Raw genomic sequence first — 17,141 nt, 5'->3', positions numbered from 1 at the left:
AGATTCAATTATCTTACAATATCTCACATGTTACAACCATTTGTATTACAAGATATGATAAAACTGCATTTTTCTCAGTTTGACATTCAGTGGACTTTACGACGTTTGATATGTGTCAACACAAATTCAAATCGATATGAAGAATATTCCATCTAGTGCCAGGTGAAAGTCCAAGTTATCGAGAACGATGTGTAATAATTGATCGTTCTGAATTTTCATACATACTTTGATTCACAACATCGATATTTTCAGCAGTGCGATTACATTTTTGCCAGGGTGGATTATTATCATCATACAATTTACTAATTGAATTGGATTTTCTAATTAAATTACGAATAGTAAGCTCTGTAGGTCGTTTATTTTGACCATACATTTCACGTAATACCTGAAACGTAGCTCGAATAGATTCATTAGTGTTGCGATACATTTTAACAATTTGTATACGCTGTACGAGTATGTATATTTTCATCATGATTTTTCAAACAATACTGAACACAAATGTCATTTTTTGTAGGGATTAGAAAAAATGGCTGCAATTACGTTTTAAAAATATATAGTATTAATTAGACAACCTTTTATATTATATGACAATTAGAGTAAAAATCATGTATTTCATAAATATTCTGCTAATGTATCCAGTTTAATGTAAGACTGTATGTAAAGGTGTATGTTGGTATTTATCCTTTTATAAACGGCGAAAACACATTAGATTGACACTTTTATTTATAACAACAAAATATTGCAATTAGGCAACGGTTGTAATAGATTTAAAAATATATATTAAATAGTGCACATGTAAGGTCTAATTTATTGCAATTTAATCTTTAAACGTTTGACTTGCATAATATCTAACGAAGATTTGGACAGGCAATGTCTACTAACTGCTAGCACCGAATAAATTCAAATTTCTACGAAATATATTAAAAAACATGGTATTATGTATAAATAAAATACTTGTTGAGTTGAACAATTTTTTTTTGAATTATCAATAACCATGTCCTTGCTTTTTCGTACTAGATGGTTAGTAATGTTAAGCAATCACAAACACCCAGGTTTTAAGAAAAACACATAAATATTGTGTCCTCACCGGGAATCGAACCCAGAACTCTCGGGTGGGAGGCAAGCGCCTTACGAACTGCACCACGAGAGCCGCGTAATAAGATTTTATTAAAAAATTTGTGCCCAAATGGAGGTATTGAACATGCCGATTTACGAAATATTCGAAAGATAATTTTAACCAAATTTACCCAACATAAATTATTTTAATAGAAGTTCTGTCGAAGTATTTTAGACAATCGCTATACATATCAGTGTTCAAATTTCTGTATAATTTCAGCTATGAATAAATAATTGGTATTTAAATCTTTGAATTTAATTGAGATCTTAATGATCGTCCAAACAAAAACATTGACCGAAAAGGCGTGTCGAATTTCAGTCAATTATTTCGTAATTTTATTGTAGCGGGATTATATTTTTTAAATAAAATCTACAGGGTGAAGGGTTGGAGTGAAATAATAAATCACAATACGCATAAGTCTGCGGAATTATTTGTATTGTATCGGAAGGGTAGATTTTTGAGAATGAAAGAACGGGCTAAGTAATAGGCCAAACCTTTCATCTCATATAAATGCGAAGCGTTTTACAAAACCTACCCCACACTACCCTTCACTGATAACCTCTAGCGTACCGACTGAACGGGTAAACATTAATGCTTTTCTAGGCATCAAGTTGAGTGTATCTTTCAATATTGAAACAGCACTAGTTCAATTTATTAGTCTTCATATTATTGACCCAATGAACTTTGATTCTTAGCTATCAAGTTTATAATCTCAATAATTCGATTAAAATAAAACCTAATATTATATAGTAGTTAAGTAATTTTATATAGTAGAATAATATAATAATGACCGTTATAGATAAAAATACATTTAACAGTTATTTATATTATTAAAGGGAAATAAAAAAAAAATTAAGGTCACAGGATATTCTTAAGTTGTGATCAAATTGAGATGCATGTCATGTCACTGTCACGCTGTCACGGCGACAATTTAGTCTATGGTTTCGTCATATTGTAGAATATTTATAACGATCACCACCTCTCTAAATTCAATTATAGAGAGTGCCAACTCTAATGTATTAGTATTTTGAATTATTATTAATAAATTATGGGTCTGTTTTAAGTCGCTCTAACTAAAGACTATCAGCAAAATTTTGACATACCAAATGGTCATTCGATTTATGTGCATATGTTAACCATATTTGAGATGCCTTAGTATATGGTTTCGTCATATTGTAGAATATTTTCAACGATTACCACCTCTCTAAATTTAATTATAGAGAGTGCCAACTCTAATATATTAGTATTTTGAATTATTATTAATTATTCATGCTAATTAAGATTAATTTTAACTGTTTCTACGTATGCGTACGTTAAAATTACTAACGATATTATATCCATAGATAATATTTTGAACAGAACCCAACCTGCAGACCATAGATAACAGACAATATCATTATAGAAAATATATAGGGCCAACCACTAAAAAAAAAACCTGATTTTGACATGAGTCAAAAATGTGTAGGCTGTAAAAGATAATACAAAACCTTCATTGGGTCATGCAGGTGTCGATGCAGTTCAGTTCAACGTGAGGTGACCTCATTATTGTTCTGGTGATTTCGGCAGATTTTGCTAACTGACAATGTTCGTTTAAATGTCTAAAATGTGCTACGTGATGAGACCATCAGTCTGATAACATTTTAAACACAAATAAAAGCAACATTACACATTTTTTCTCATAGCGGCAGCTTACTGTGACGTCACGTGATAGTGGCGGCATGCAAAATAATATATTTGCTTAAGAATCGTTCATATTATTACACATAAGTATTTTGAAAAACGTACAATTTTCACGCGTAAACTCTATTTTTCTTAATTTTCTAGACTCTAGAGCTCCCAATTAACATAATATAGAAATATTGCACGTTAAAAATCAACTTGTTTCCATGCTCAATATATTTTTTTATATTATATTATTATTTATCTGTCAAATAATCTATTCCAAGTCGCTTGTAACTATTGTTTTAAATCTTAGTTCACCGTGACATCGAACAATATGTTTTAGTGATGAAGAAGAAAACCGATTAAAATATTATTCATAATTTAGAAACACTTCAGATAGATTTTTTTTCTTTCGTAACTTCCTTGTTTAAGCACTACAGCGCATGGTTGCAACATCAGTCCCATGCGGCTCCGTCTCGGGACGGAATAAGCACTTAAAATCATGTCTTTCAGACACGTTTATAGCGCCATAGAAGGTGGCCGGGTATATACACGGCTTACATACATAACGGGTGGTAGTAGGAACCAAGGCAGACGAAGAAAGACTCGAATCCCGCATCGTTCACCGCCTCACTTGAGCGTAGCAATCTAAGTCTTGGGCATCTTCTCCCAGGACACTCCCAGGCCAATTCTTAGATGCTTCACATCACCAATTGACGGGTCCCGTGATACTTTCGATTAAGACCAAGGGTGGTACGGGGCGGGTTTGGTGGAGGGACTTTAACTTCAATGCCTGTGTGAGGGCTCTTATCCATTGCAAAATTATAAATATAAGTTCAAGTCCGCTTTTTTAATATGTATGTTTTCTGTGTGTAAAGTGTTTCAAAATTATGCCTATTTGTAATAATCGGAATGTAAAATTCTTAAATTTTGTGTTTATGAGGCTATAAGTTTCAAAATCGCTAGCCTATATTTCATTTTTATTGATAACTTTCTTCATTGTTAAAATATTTAGTCATAGTATTAAATCCAGTTCCGTTTGCTAGTTAAGTAGAATTACACCTAAGATTTAATGCCAAATCGTTTATACTCGAGAGCTACCATTTTTTTATATTTTACAACTAACATTTAAACAGAATTATGTATAATTTTTAATGATGTTAAGATTTGACCGATTGTTTACTAATATGTATGCAAAAATAAAATATCTATCCACAATCCGAAAAGCGTTTGATGGTTTTTGCGACTATCTAAAATGGCGGAATGTGGAGGTTACCGATTTTGTAATTAAAACAGAGCGTTGGAGCGGAAGTCGGAACACGAGCACGGAGCAGTCGAGCAATGGGGTTTTACCCGGAGCTGGAGCGGAGCCGGAACACCGAAAATTTGTAGGGCTCCACTGCTCCGGATGTTTTTTTTATTATTCAATTTTCTTAAATATGATATGATAAATAACCTCACTTCTTTTTGACAGACGAGACAGATAATGAAAGACGATTTGCTGTCGGTTAAATATAATTAGTAATGAAAAGGACGAATAATAAAACTTATTTCAAAACTACTTTTTTATTTTTTAATATTTGTATATAAATATAATACCTATTACAACTTTTTACCCAGAGCGGAGCAGAGCCTGGAGTGGAGCTGGAGCAAGTATTAGGAGCAACTTAAAAAAGGGTCCGCTCCAACTCTCTGAATTAAAAGCTTCATTATACAGTATCGGAAAAAATATTTAACGTGTGTTAACCCTTCCACTGTGTATGTGCGCCAGTGTAGTTTTCAATGGAAAGAATTGAAAAGCGGTGGCATTTATTATCCAGAGAGTGTATTTTTTCATACATACAAAAATAGGAACACGAAAATGCTTTCTTTATAAAAAAATATATGCCGCGAAGATGTTCCGAGTTAAAAGAGGCCTGAGATAAAGTGCCAGAGATCAATCGCCGTCGAAGTAACTTATTCTGAATTGAATAACCGCTCTTAATCGGCAAAACGTTGGCACGTGAGCAACACGCCGAAAGCAGAAAATGCCGAATAAACTCAATACACGGCGATGTATTATTTCCTTTCGGCATGAATGGTGATATTACATAATTTTATTTCTGTAAATCCGCTGGCAGCGTTTTCCGTAGCGCTATGCACGAAGACAACATAAAATATATTGCTTACCGACTGAAATAATACTTAATTTTTTTCATACACACTAACGGTTGCACACAAAAAAGTTATCGAGCATAATAGGTAAATAATTAAAAAATAGTGTCAAATAGTGCCCTTTAGAAGAAGACGATAGGCTCTAATAGCCATCATAAAAAATAGTAAAAATAATATGATTGGTGAATATATAATACACACTAATTATAATATTTTTTTTTAACAAACGTTAACGTAAAAAATTCACCCCGAAAACTAAACATTTATGAATAATTATTATTATATTATGCTATAATTAATAGGCACCTAGCGGGAAAATACGATGCTTGTCATTTGAGATATTTTTTGTTAATTTACAATTTCAACTGTATTAATTAATAATTAATAATGATATGTAAGTATCTGAAAACATTAAAAAGAAGAAAATTGTTTATTGTAAGTGAAAGATAAACTTACGATAAATTTTAAACAATGTAATAAAATGTATATTTGTTGAATTGAACCCCATCTTATCTATTACATATATTTTATGGTCATATTTATTATGAAAATTTAGTTTTTTGAGTTTTATAAGCATCGCCTAAGAGATTTTTGACTAATTCATGGTTTTAATATTTTTATATCTATTTTAAAAAATATCGATTTTTATAAAAATATAAATATGTATAACTTGAAATTCTTTTTATTTATATCAAATCGAGCTTCAATATTGGGACCATCCCTAAATAAAATTTGATATAAATAGTGATATAAATGAGTCAAAGTATGGACATAATAGGTAGAGCAAGTGGCTGACATCCATTTCTCGTAAAAACAAAATCTGTTAATACAAACCTCCACTTTGTAGAAGCCCATATGATCCTATAAGGATTGGACATGGTCGAAAGAAGAAAATAAAATACGAACGAAAAGCGTATGTATTTAGAATTAGATAATAATTTTTGTATACAGTACACTGGATGCTATAAATAGGATATAAAACGATTTTTACATGTCTCATAAGCAATAGACTTATATTTATTATTATCATCGAACAATGATATTATATTTTTAAGAAAAACTTATTAGTTACACAAAAATATGTAAGAGAGAAAATTTATATAAATCGAATAAACAATGGCAAACTTACAATCGTTTAGTTTGTTAATTACAGTTTCAATAAAAAAACTCTTCATATAACATAATTATTTCATGAGATTTAATAAAGATCACGATGAGTTTTGTCCACTTGAACTGAAAATTGTAACAAATTCCTAATCCTGGTAAAGCGCACGAAACCGGTGTTGACCATTATTAATTTATGTGAAATACGTTTTGTCTTTTATTTTAATTAAGTAGGCACTACAATATCTTAGTGCCGAAAATTTTAATAATTAATTCAACGAATTAATTATATCACAATAATAGCCATGAGTCTCTATAAAACGCTACATTAAAAAATACTGGCTGATGTTTCTAGTTTACGGAAAGGTAGTTTTTTTTGTTGATAAAAGAGTGTCTGGATATTTATTTTTTATTCTCCCACAAATAGACACTTTTCTGATCTCTTGTAGCATATTTTTTTATCAATGAGACTTGGCAACGATGTTGATTAATCATTAAATAAAAAAAAGAGCAGAACTATGAACTGTTTTATAGTCGACGATCTCCAGCGAGCACCCTTTGGCAGTACACAAGTAGGTACACCTCCCCGTATATCAGTTTGAAGGTGTCGAATAGATAGCGCGAAATAAATTCCGCCGAAGTATGAGGAGGGAAAAAAACGTGGTACAAAGCGGGAAAAGTGACACATAAAGGGACTTGCAATCACTATAAAACAATATACCCGAGCCTTACCCTTTATCACATACCAACTTTTAATATAGACTTTTTTACGTTCAATATTTTTTCGAAACAATATTAAATACTACTTCACCTGAAGAATGTTGAGCTATCGTCAATAATCATAAAAAAAACATTCATCAACAAAAGCTTTATTATTTAGTGCCCAATTTTCTGTCTGCAATTTAGAAGAAATCTTTATTTTTTGCTACGTATTTTTTTACGACGCATACGAGGTATAAATGAGAACTCTTGTCATTCTGGGTGGTGTGATAACTATCTGAGTAATAGAGAGCATCAGTGGCTTATTCTCCCAAGGAGCAGAACCAACCTGCCACTGGTAATACCAATTAGGAGGACGATAACTATATTCAACCAAATTGCTTCGGGTGATGATATATTCCACTTGCGTGAGAGCTATTCTATAAATTATTAAAATAGGGTCTCCAATAGAAAACTCGGCGTTCTTCTTTGAAATTCTATAGATGTATTTAATTGGATGTTCACTGCTTTTGTATGTTAATATTATGTCCTCTTTTTATATTTTAATTTTTATCGCTTTTATTACTTTTTATTCTTCTTTATAATAATGGTTTACGTCATGTTGTGAACGTCTTAAACTTATAATTTGTACTGTCCACAATGTTATAAAAAAGATAATGGTTACTTAAACTCTGACGGCTAAAATTATTAATCATGGAATATGCTTTGCCTACTGATTCTCTGAATGCCGGTTGGCCAAATTCGAAAGAAATTTTATTTGTCAAAGTAACAGCAATTTTACTTTTTTGAAAATTATATAATTACAATAATAAAACTAAAGAAGTAATAATAACAGACGAATAATAAGTCGCACAGACTGTAGGCTTCTGAACGTAAAATGAAAATAATTGGGACGGGGCGCGGGCCGCGGGCGGGCTGCGCGTCTATAGTTATTATACATTTATTTTTCGTAACTTTTGCATCGGAGATCATGAGTAAAACATGTTCCATGTTAAAATAAATAAATAGAATTGAATTGAATTAGCGACCAATTATTACCCGTACATCAGAGTGTGAGTATAGCGAGAGTCACCAAACTACTGAAATTTTAATGGTTTTGAAGTGTTCGGCAAATAGATAACAGCAGGACAAATATTATCATACACAAAACTATTCAGCTGTAATATGTTCACTGCAAAACCCGCTAAATAATCGATTATTATTAATAAATTTATTATGGAAAAATATTCGATAAACCAATATGTTTTTTTTTTAAATGAACCACGAGTTGGAAGAGCTGATTGAATAGCAAACAATCATAAGATACTGTAAGTCCCAAAGACTACGATGGGCGGGAGATGTGGAGAAAATGCCTGAAGTTAGACCGCCAAGGATCATGACGATGTGGCTACCCCAACGTAAGAGACCCAGAGGCCGTCCAAGAAGGAGATGGGCTGACGCCGTAGAAGTGGACTGGCTTCATATAGGAAGACCCGGTAACTGGAGAAGTGTGGCGAGAGACCGGAGTGAGTGGAGAGCAGTTGTGGAGGAGGCCAAATCCCACCCCGGGATGTAGCGCCGTGGAAGAAGAAGAAGAAGAATATGTTTTAATCGTAAAAATATTTTATCAAAATCAATCAATTATTGTGACGACTAGAAAATTATGTAAAATGTTGGGTAGAAATAATGTGCCATCAAAACCCACTATTTATCGATTAGTAAATGATTTTGAAGAAAGGGGCTATATAACAGATAATTAGAAGCCAATTTATTCATCAGTCACCTTTGCATCCATTAAAAGTGACTGTATGGTGCGCTATGTGGTTTGGAGGAATCATTGGCTCTTACTTTTTTTAAATATGGACGTGGCGTTGCGGTAACTGTTAATGGAGAACGTTATCGTAACATGATTGATAATTTTTTGATACCAGAAGTTAATGCTTTGGGCTTGGTTGACATGTGGTTCCAACAAAATGGTTCCACTTGATATATAGCCCGTGTTACAATGGTATTACTGAGAGATCTGTTTCCACAACAAATTGTCTCAAAAATGGTGATGTCGATTGGCCTCCGTGGTTGCCGGATTTAACAGCCCCGAACTTTTTTGTAAGGATATCTAAAGAACAAGGTTTATGCCAACAAACCAGAAACATTTCAGCAACTTAAACAAAACATTCGTGACTAAATTAAGGAAATATCGGTTGAAATGTGTGAAAATGTGATGAAAATTTTGTAAAAAAAAAGCCCGCATTTTTAAGCTTAACAGATGCGGACATTTAGTTGACACTGTCTTCCATACGCAATTCCCAACATTTAATAAAACATTTATCAGCATTAAACCATTTTGTTTTCATTTTCCATAAAGCTATACAAAATTAAAATATTAAACCTTCCCGGCGGACACCCTGTATTAGTTATAATATGATGTACCTACTCATTTAATAGTTGACCGATCTCAGCTGATTGTTATACTTAATTAAAATAATATTAGTACGTAGTTTAATTTTGCGTGAAATAAAAATGTATATTTTACTATATTTTTATTGGCTCGTATTCTTGTTTGTCCGGTACAGATTTTTTCTTGTTTGTCCAAGATTTTTAACTAACTTCCCGACTAGATAGACATTTGAAACTTTTATAATATATCAGAACATGACGACAATGCATTCTTTTAATACTTTTGGCCATCTTTAAGCAGAATTGAATTCATTGTCAGTTAATTCTGTTTTGTATAGAAAATAGAAATAGAATAGAAAATCAATATGAAAAGTCAAAATGACATTTCAGTATTCTATATTTATTCAGTATTTCTTTGTATCAAGTACAATAAAAAGTTTTTAATAATACATAGAATTGTCAAGTTTATATTATGATTCATCAGAAAATTTAAATACGTGGTAAACCTATAAAAAGTTCCTTTTATCTTGTAATTATTTTTTAGTATAAATGCATTATTTATCTGTCTCTGTCACCTTACGCAACCACAATTCGTCAACATTGGCATTGTAATTTATTTAGTTGACATTGAATTCACAAAATATGCGTTATTATTATGTGGTAAAGAGATGCCTCAACATGATGGGAAAAAGTGGTTAGCTAGGTAAATTAATAGCGACGATGCATGCCGCTGGAGACTGTATAGTTTTCACCGCTATCAACTGTCAAATGCACGTAACCACAATGGATGGCAAGCTTAATCACGTATTTTCCGTATGGGATAGCTCTACCAACAACAAATGCACTGTGCATTGAAATAATATTGTATAAGTCAATATTTCCGCCAACCTTATATTTGTCAAAATTACTGCTTTACTGGTTGATGTAATTTTGTTCAATAACGTTTAGCCGCTTTGAGTATTTGACAGTTAAATCGATATTGGCTGTGTGTGAGATCAGAAAGCCATTTTTTTTACTTCAAATTAAGTTGCTTCTTTATTTTCGATACGAACCGGATATATTTTCATCGATCTCCCAAAACGCGAGATAACTAAAGTTTTAACAAAACAGTTGATAAATTATTCAGTAATGAACACCCCTAAATACTTGTGGACCTCGGACTTAAGTATTTTAACTATTATCTAGTAGCGAAGGGTGGAGATAGGGTGTTAATATCAAACATAAATAGTGCACATTAAACCTTGTTAGTCATCCGCATTTATTTTTATTGAACTAAGACTACAATTTACAGATAGTGTTGGTTAGTTTTAAAAAATCTATTAAACCCTGCCTAAACCAAGCTATAGTAGTTTTGGTATACTTTGGGTGATACGAGAAAATTGTGCACACTTTTTCATCCATACCTGTTTGTTTTCATTGAAAGGAATATGTACGTATTACACAATATATTGTTGGTTCATTTTTTTAATTTATTAAGCCCTGTTTCAACCAAACTATAATATATAAAAAAAATCGGTGTGTGTACTTATGTAGGTGCGTTAGAAGTTATACTTCTTTGGCGTAACAAAACAAAAAAACTCATCTTTGCCATACAGCGATTATAATCGATTCAGAATTGCCCATGATGGATTAATAAAAAATCAAATTTTATTGGCGTGTTATTATGATTATATTCATTTCGGTCTCAATGGTATTTTATCGATATAAATACCGTCAGCAATAATATTATGTATTCGAATAAATAATATTATTGCAGAATGTACCTACTTTAGAAGAAAAAATCTTAAAACCTGTGTTTGAAAAATTTAGCAAACCGCTATTTCAACCATCTTTGCTTAAACAGATGACTGTACAACTATTTTTGTTAAAAATAATAATTTATTACAAATCAAGAGTAAAACATAGCCTATTTTATTTAATGGTTTCACTGAAACTTTATGTTGGCTTTTTTGATGAAACATAATAATTATTATTGTCTTCAATTATTATAAACCGCTAATAAATAAATTAGCATGGGATATCCGACAAATATTGTTACTATACCTAAACTGTAAAAATATGTATTTTTGTTTGTGAAATGTCTAAATATTGTAAATTTAAAACATACCATTGTTTGAATTATTTACCAACTCAACATTCACAAAATTTATTTATTTATTGATATATAATTTAATAATTATTTATAATTTTAATTCTAATAAAAATGTAGCCTCAAATCTTAATAAATAATCATAATAATAAATTGTCTTGCATTGGCGCGCGCAACTTCCGTCACACGCAAAATGCGTTACATTGGCGTCACACGCCAAAAATACACTCTGATCTGTTTTCCCAAACACGCCAAAAGAAGTATAACTTCAAAAATAATATTTTATCTATTAAATATCCAAAATTATGTATCATTTAATAGCATAATTTTAGATATTTTATATAATATAGACGAGTATTTTGTGACGAATATCTATTATGGATTGGTTTTCGCAGGGCTTAATTGAATTTGAAAAACTAACCAACACCACCTGTAAATCGTAGTCTTAGTTCAATGAATACAAATACGTATGACTGATAAAATTTAGTGTCCACTATTTATCGCGGATCTTAACAGTCTACCACCATCCTTCGCCACTGTTATCATATTCATTAAAATGTCGAATTAAATATGAAATTGAATCAACGTTTATGTATAAAATAATTATTTAAACCCAGCATGATAGTTTCGCACATTTATTAAGCGCATATGATCAGAAATAGGCTAAATTATCATGGACATAGGACATAGAACTAGGTGGGAACTATAAAATAATCACCCGCAATTTTTCACAAACGCCAACATTTTATTTGGAGACACTTAAAAATAATTGTGCAATCATATTATAAGATACTTATGCGATTTTCATTCATAGTAAGTAATTGTCCAGGTTTTTTTAATTGACCCTGTTGAAACAATGTGTGTGACTGTGCGCTCCAGAATCGCTCACTCAATAATTACAATTAAAATTCCAATGAAACATTTGTGTGTGTGTTGATAATACATAATATCAACACACTAAGAAGTATATTAATTTTATAAATAACTTACAGAAATTTAATTTTATTTATTATAAAATTCATACACCTTTTCTGGATAGGATAGAGAGAAAAGTCACAACGTCTTTGTTACATTGAAACGAACTTTATTAGAGACAGAATATATCCTGGATGTATCTGATCCGGATCCCCTGAGGTGTACAACAACAAATTCGTCTAGCGAGGTGTAAAAGATATGGATAAGTAGGGCGATTTTCTCAGATGCAAGTCAATCACACGAAAACATGCGCGGAGTTAACTGGTAATTTATTGTTGTCGTCACAGATCAGCTGATCAAAAAAGAACGACTACTTCACACTCATCAGTATCGCTTCAGTATTTATACCGTTCTGTCGATACATATTTCACATTTTAAATTAATTGAATATTTTTACGTGAAATACACCAGCATTTTTTATAAAGTGAATCCGACTGACGAAAAAACGTTACAATCGTTTTGAATGAAAAAACAGGTCCGTTCAAATCACCAAGATTTATCCGAATCCTCTACTACTGATATATATTATTCAATGTTTGATTTAAGTAATAATATTTTCTGTATCCGCCTGATATTGATTCAATATTTTACTGTATTTAATCGGTTCAGATTAACGAAACGTTTTACTTTGTTATATTGTTTACTACGTGGAAAAAATAATTCCCATTATTGGCTTCTAACTACTAATTTTTTAATGAAACTAGTGAAAGTAATAAAAATCAAACTCAAAGATGAAGTCTCATCCCAATGTTTTTTTCGTGGTAAATGTAGGTTTCGAAGGCTTGATGGGAATGGGAATAATGAAACTTGTTTCTTTAAATATTTTTTAATCGAAAACATGAAATTAATCAAAAGTATTACAATTTACGCTTGCATAGGTGTCAATATCAATATAATTCAAGCGGATACGGAACTGATACCGTAGTGCCTGAGCTGTATATGCATAGCTTTATGACTTATTTACGTAGGAACATTGTTTTCACATCTCCGAGTAAACAAAACAGCATCACTGTATGTGATTGGTTCAAATCCATTCTAAATTGGCGCATGATGTGGCTTTACAATTTGATCAGTCAAGAACGAGAATTTTCTCTCGGAAGTTTCTTGAAGGCAGTATGTCAATCATATACCACACTGCATGCGTGGGGCGGAGCGTATGTATATCAAAGACGTTTATACATTAAAATAAATATTTTACAAGAAAAAAGATAGTACATACTGTTAAAACTCAATTAACATAAAGAAAACATAATATTTATTATATTATGTTACTAGTAAATATAAATATAATGTGAATTTATTTTTTCCCGTAGATGAAAATTTCACTTCTTTACAAAATTGATGTATTACGTCTCATGTTTATAGTAAATACACAGAGCATACGCATGAGTGATTTTCAATACTACTTTACAATTCCGATATTATGTATTATTATTTCGTATTTCAAGCATAACTTTACTCTTCCATAAAAGATAACAGTTGTAATGCGAAAAGAACTTTTTCACTGTATTTACTTCTCGGTGGAGCATATAGATTAATTATTGGAGTATTGCCAGAGAATGACTGCTCTGAATTTCTCTTTGGATTCAGAACAAGGGCCTCTTCTGTTTAGCTTATGGTTAATAAATTTAATATGTATCGTTAACTGTCCCACAGCCCATCTCATGTTAACTTTCTGGATGAGTAAACAAGTTTATAAAACACTTTGTTACTGGGTAACCAGCAAACACTACGCGAAAATCCATGGTACTCTTATGAGAACGGCATACACAATTTTTTCTCTCGCAGAGAATATTCACAGCGGATTTTCTCACTAAAACATTTTTTTTATTTAAACCATTATTTATATTAAAAAGTTTGATCAATAAATAAATAATATGTAATATATTACGATATTTGCAAAAAAAAAAATGGTTTCTAATAATGCTCGATATCCGATATTAAGAAGTATTTTTCTTTTACATTTTTTTTTTTACAAAAAATACCTTTTTTAAATATTACAAATAAAAATACCGGTATATCGGTACAAGTCGATTTACAGGAAGCCAAGCGGGAACCGCACTAATATTCATTGCCGATTTTGAAAAAAATCATGAATTCAAGAATAAAAACCTAACCTAAAATTACCGTCGACTATGTCCGATCCTAATAAGATCATATTATAGACCTCCACAGAGTGGAGGTTTGTCTTAACAGATTTTTTTTACGAGAAATGGATGTCAGCCACTTTCCCAACCTACTAGATCCATACTTTGACTCATACACAAATTGAAAACAATATGTGTACTTTCCAGCCCCAGGATTCAAGCCTGGGATCCACGACGCTATAGGCTTAACTTAAACTAACCTAACAAATAATCCAGTATATCGGCTATTTTCAAAATTTGTTTGCCGCTGGATTCCCTTAAACCCCAGAACCCAAGTTTCTAACATTATTTTGAAAACTACAGAAGAACTCCTAATTATTATAATATCACAAGTTATTAGAAGAAATTTGCTTGAACCATATAAATATATATATAGTTTAAAGCCAAGAGTAGGTACTCACCCAGAAAGTGAAAGTTAATAATAATATATATAGATAATTTAAACCCTTAGTTTTCGACTATAGATACATTAAACCTATTTTTTAACAAAAAGTTTTCAGTAATCTGTACAGTTCTCTGACTCTCGATTTCACCTGCGTAAATTCATACCTGTTAAAATGCAAAACGTAATAATTAATATGTTCTATTAAAAGTTGGCCAAGCGATAGTAAGTAATGTACCTACCTACCTACTATCGCAACATTAAAAGTTGAAACAATTCGTTGCGTGATTGAAATAAGTTGGAAGCAAGTTAACTTGCGGCGGCAAGCTAGAGTTAAACTTTGACTTCGGAGTTGAAGTGAAGTTTTATTTTAAATTGATGTCGGCCGTTAAGGTGTTTCCCGCACGAGACTAAGCTTAATCCCTAAGCGCACAGGCTATCGGGAGACAAAAATCAAAATGAATAAATTGTAGAGTGGCTACACTTAGTCCTCACATTTGCGAGGTCGCTTCAGCGAGTGAAGGAAATTACCTATTGTATTCGCTCGCTACACCCTAACTATAACGTATCAAATAATGGATTCGATAAATAAACACTCGAATGTGACGAATCTTATTATTAACGTTATGACAATCATGTAGGTAAGTAGTAAATTTGGTATACATAAGCTCGCTTGATGGGATTGTAATGTATATACCATTAGATACATTAAATACGAAAAGGTGAATGTTGGTATATTGTACATAGTAGGGATTACAATACCGAATGAAAATGTCAATACCGGTTTTTCGGTATTTCTTATTGAATACCGGTATTAATACCGGTATTTATTAAATATAAAAAAAAAACTTGAGTAGATGCTTATTAAAAAATATAGCTGTTAAAATCTTTTTAAAATATTATTTTATAGCAAAAACGTACATACCCACCCCACATTTATTATGTTTACTTTTAAAAATATGTATTGATTATAATTGTAGAACTAGTGATTTTTTACAAATAATTTGAATATATTGATAATTTTAACTAAATCCCTCAAAAGTTCAACAAATGCAAATAAGTCCCGGTTGCAGGAAAAGCTTAGTTAATTCAACGCTTGTACAGTCATCAATAATTATAGAATAAATGAACATTTTTGTCACGGACGTTTTCTATTTCGAAATAATATTATGATAATTCATCGCGACAATTATTACTTATATAAATATATTTGATGTAGTACTTTCTTAATATCAAAAATTCCGTTATTTTGGATTTTGAAAACTGGTATTTCGGTATTGATAATTACTGAAATGCCGGTTTTGAAATACCAGTATTGCACTCCCTATATAGTAGTGACGAAGTTTCAATATCATATAAATGGATTCTTTTATTATTATTAATGTAAGAATAATTTTTGTTTCTTACATTTATTTTCTTATAGCATATTTTACAAAAAATAATGGGCTCGATTTATCATCACTTTTCTAATGTTATTGGTTTAATTTATTTCATGTGCAGTTACTCGGTGTACATAATGTATAAACAAGGGTAGCGTGTCAAAGATCTTTGTTTCCAAAAATAAACGGACACCACATTTACTAGTATATGACTATGACGAAGACTGCATGTCGGACGGAGGTAATCGATTAGTACCTACCGTTGCTTTTGAATTAAGGGTCAATATCAACACGCGTATGTTAGCACTGGTAGCCGACATTTAATAGCCTTAGCCTAATTACTTAGTGCACCTTCTGGATTCTTACAATGTTTTATTAATGAATTTTACGATCCTGATTTCTTTGCTTTCCCTTAATAAATGAGGGTTAGGATAAATGATAATATCCGCTTACTAGGTTAAATCATAATACCATGATGAATGACATTAGATTAGAATAGATTAGATCATAATATGATATTCAAGAGTGGAGCTTTAATAACGTTACGGACATGCAACTGGGTTGCGGAAAACTACAGAATTAAAAATTCTTATAATAGGTATACATATTTTTTGAAGTTATACTTCTTTAGGCGCGTTTGTAAAATCAGATCAGAGTGTATTTTTGGCGTGTGACATGTAACCCATAATTAATTTTTTTACACAAAAATAAACGCACCCGACTGGATTCGAACCACCGATTGTTCGGTTATCAGTCGAACGCACTACCTTTACGCCATGGTATAGTACTGCAATCGTGACAATTATACAGTATACTATTATAGTTTAGAATTGTTCCGTTGCCTAGGCAGCAAATTTATTATTGTCAGCCATTTGCAATTCCTTACGTAAACAAACGATTGAACATCGGAGTGACAGTTGGTACTTTAAAAATAAAAACAACCAGAAACCATTATATTATTTAGTAATATAAGTTAAAGTGTATAGAAATAAACAAACAGCGTTCCAATAAGCGGTCCTTTTTCTTGAGTGTGTAA

This window comes from Rhyacophila brunnea, unplaced genomic scaffold (genome assembly GCF_057557595.1).
Source record: "Rhyacophila brunnea isolate RB1 unplaced genomic scaffold, BYU_Rbru_1.0 scaffold_1, whole genome shotgun sequence".
Taxonomy (NCBI): Eukaryota; Metazoa; Arthropoda; class Insecta; order Trichoptera; family Rhyacophilidae; genus Rhyacophila; species Rhyacophila brunnea.
Note: the sequence above shows the minus strand (reverse complement) of the source record.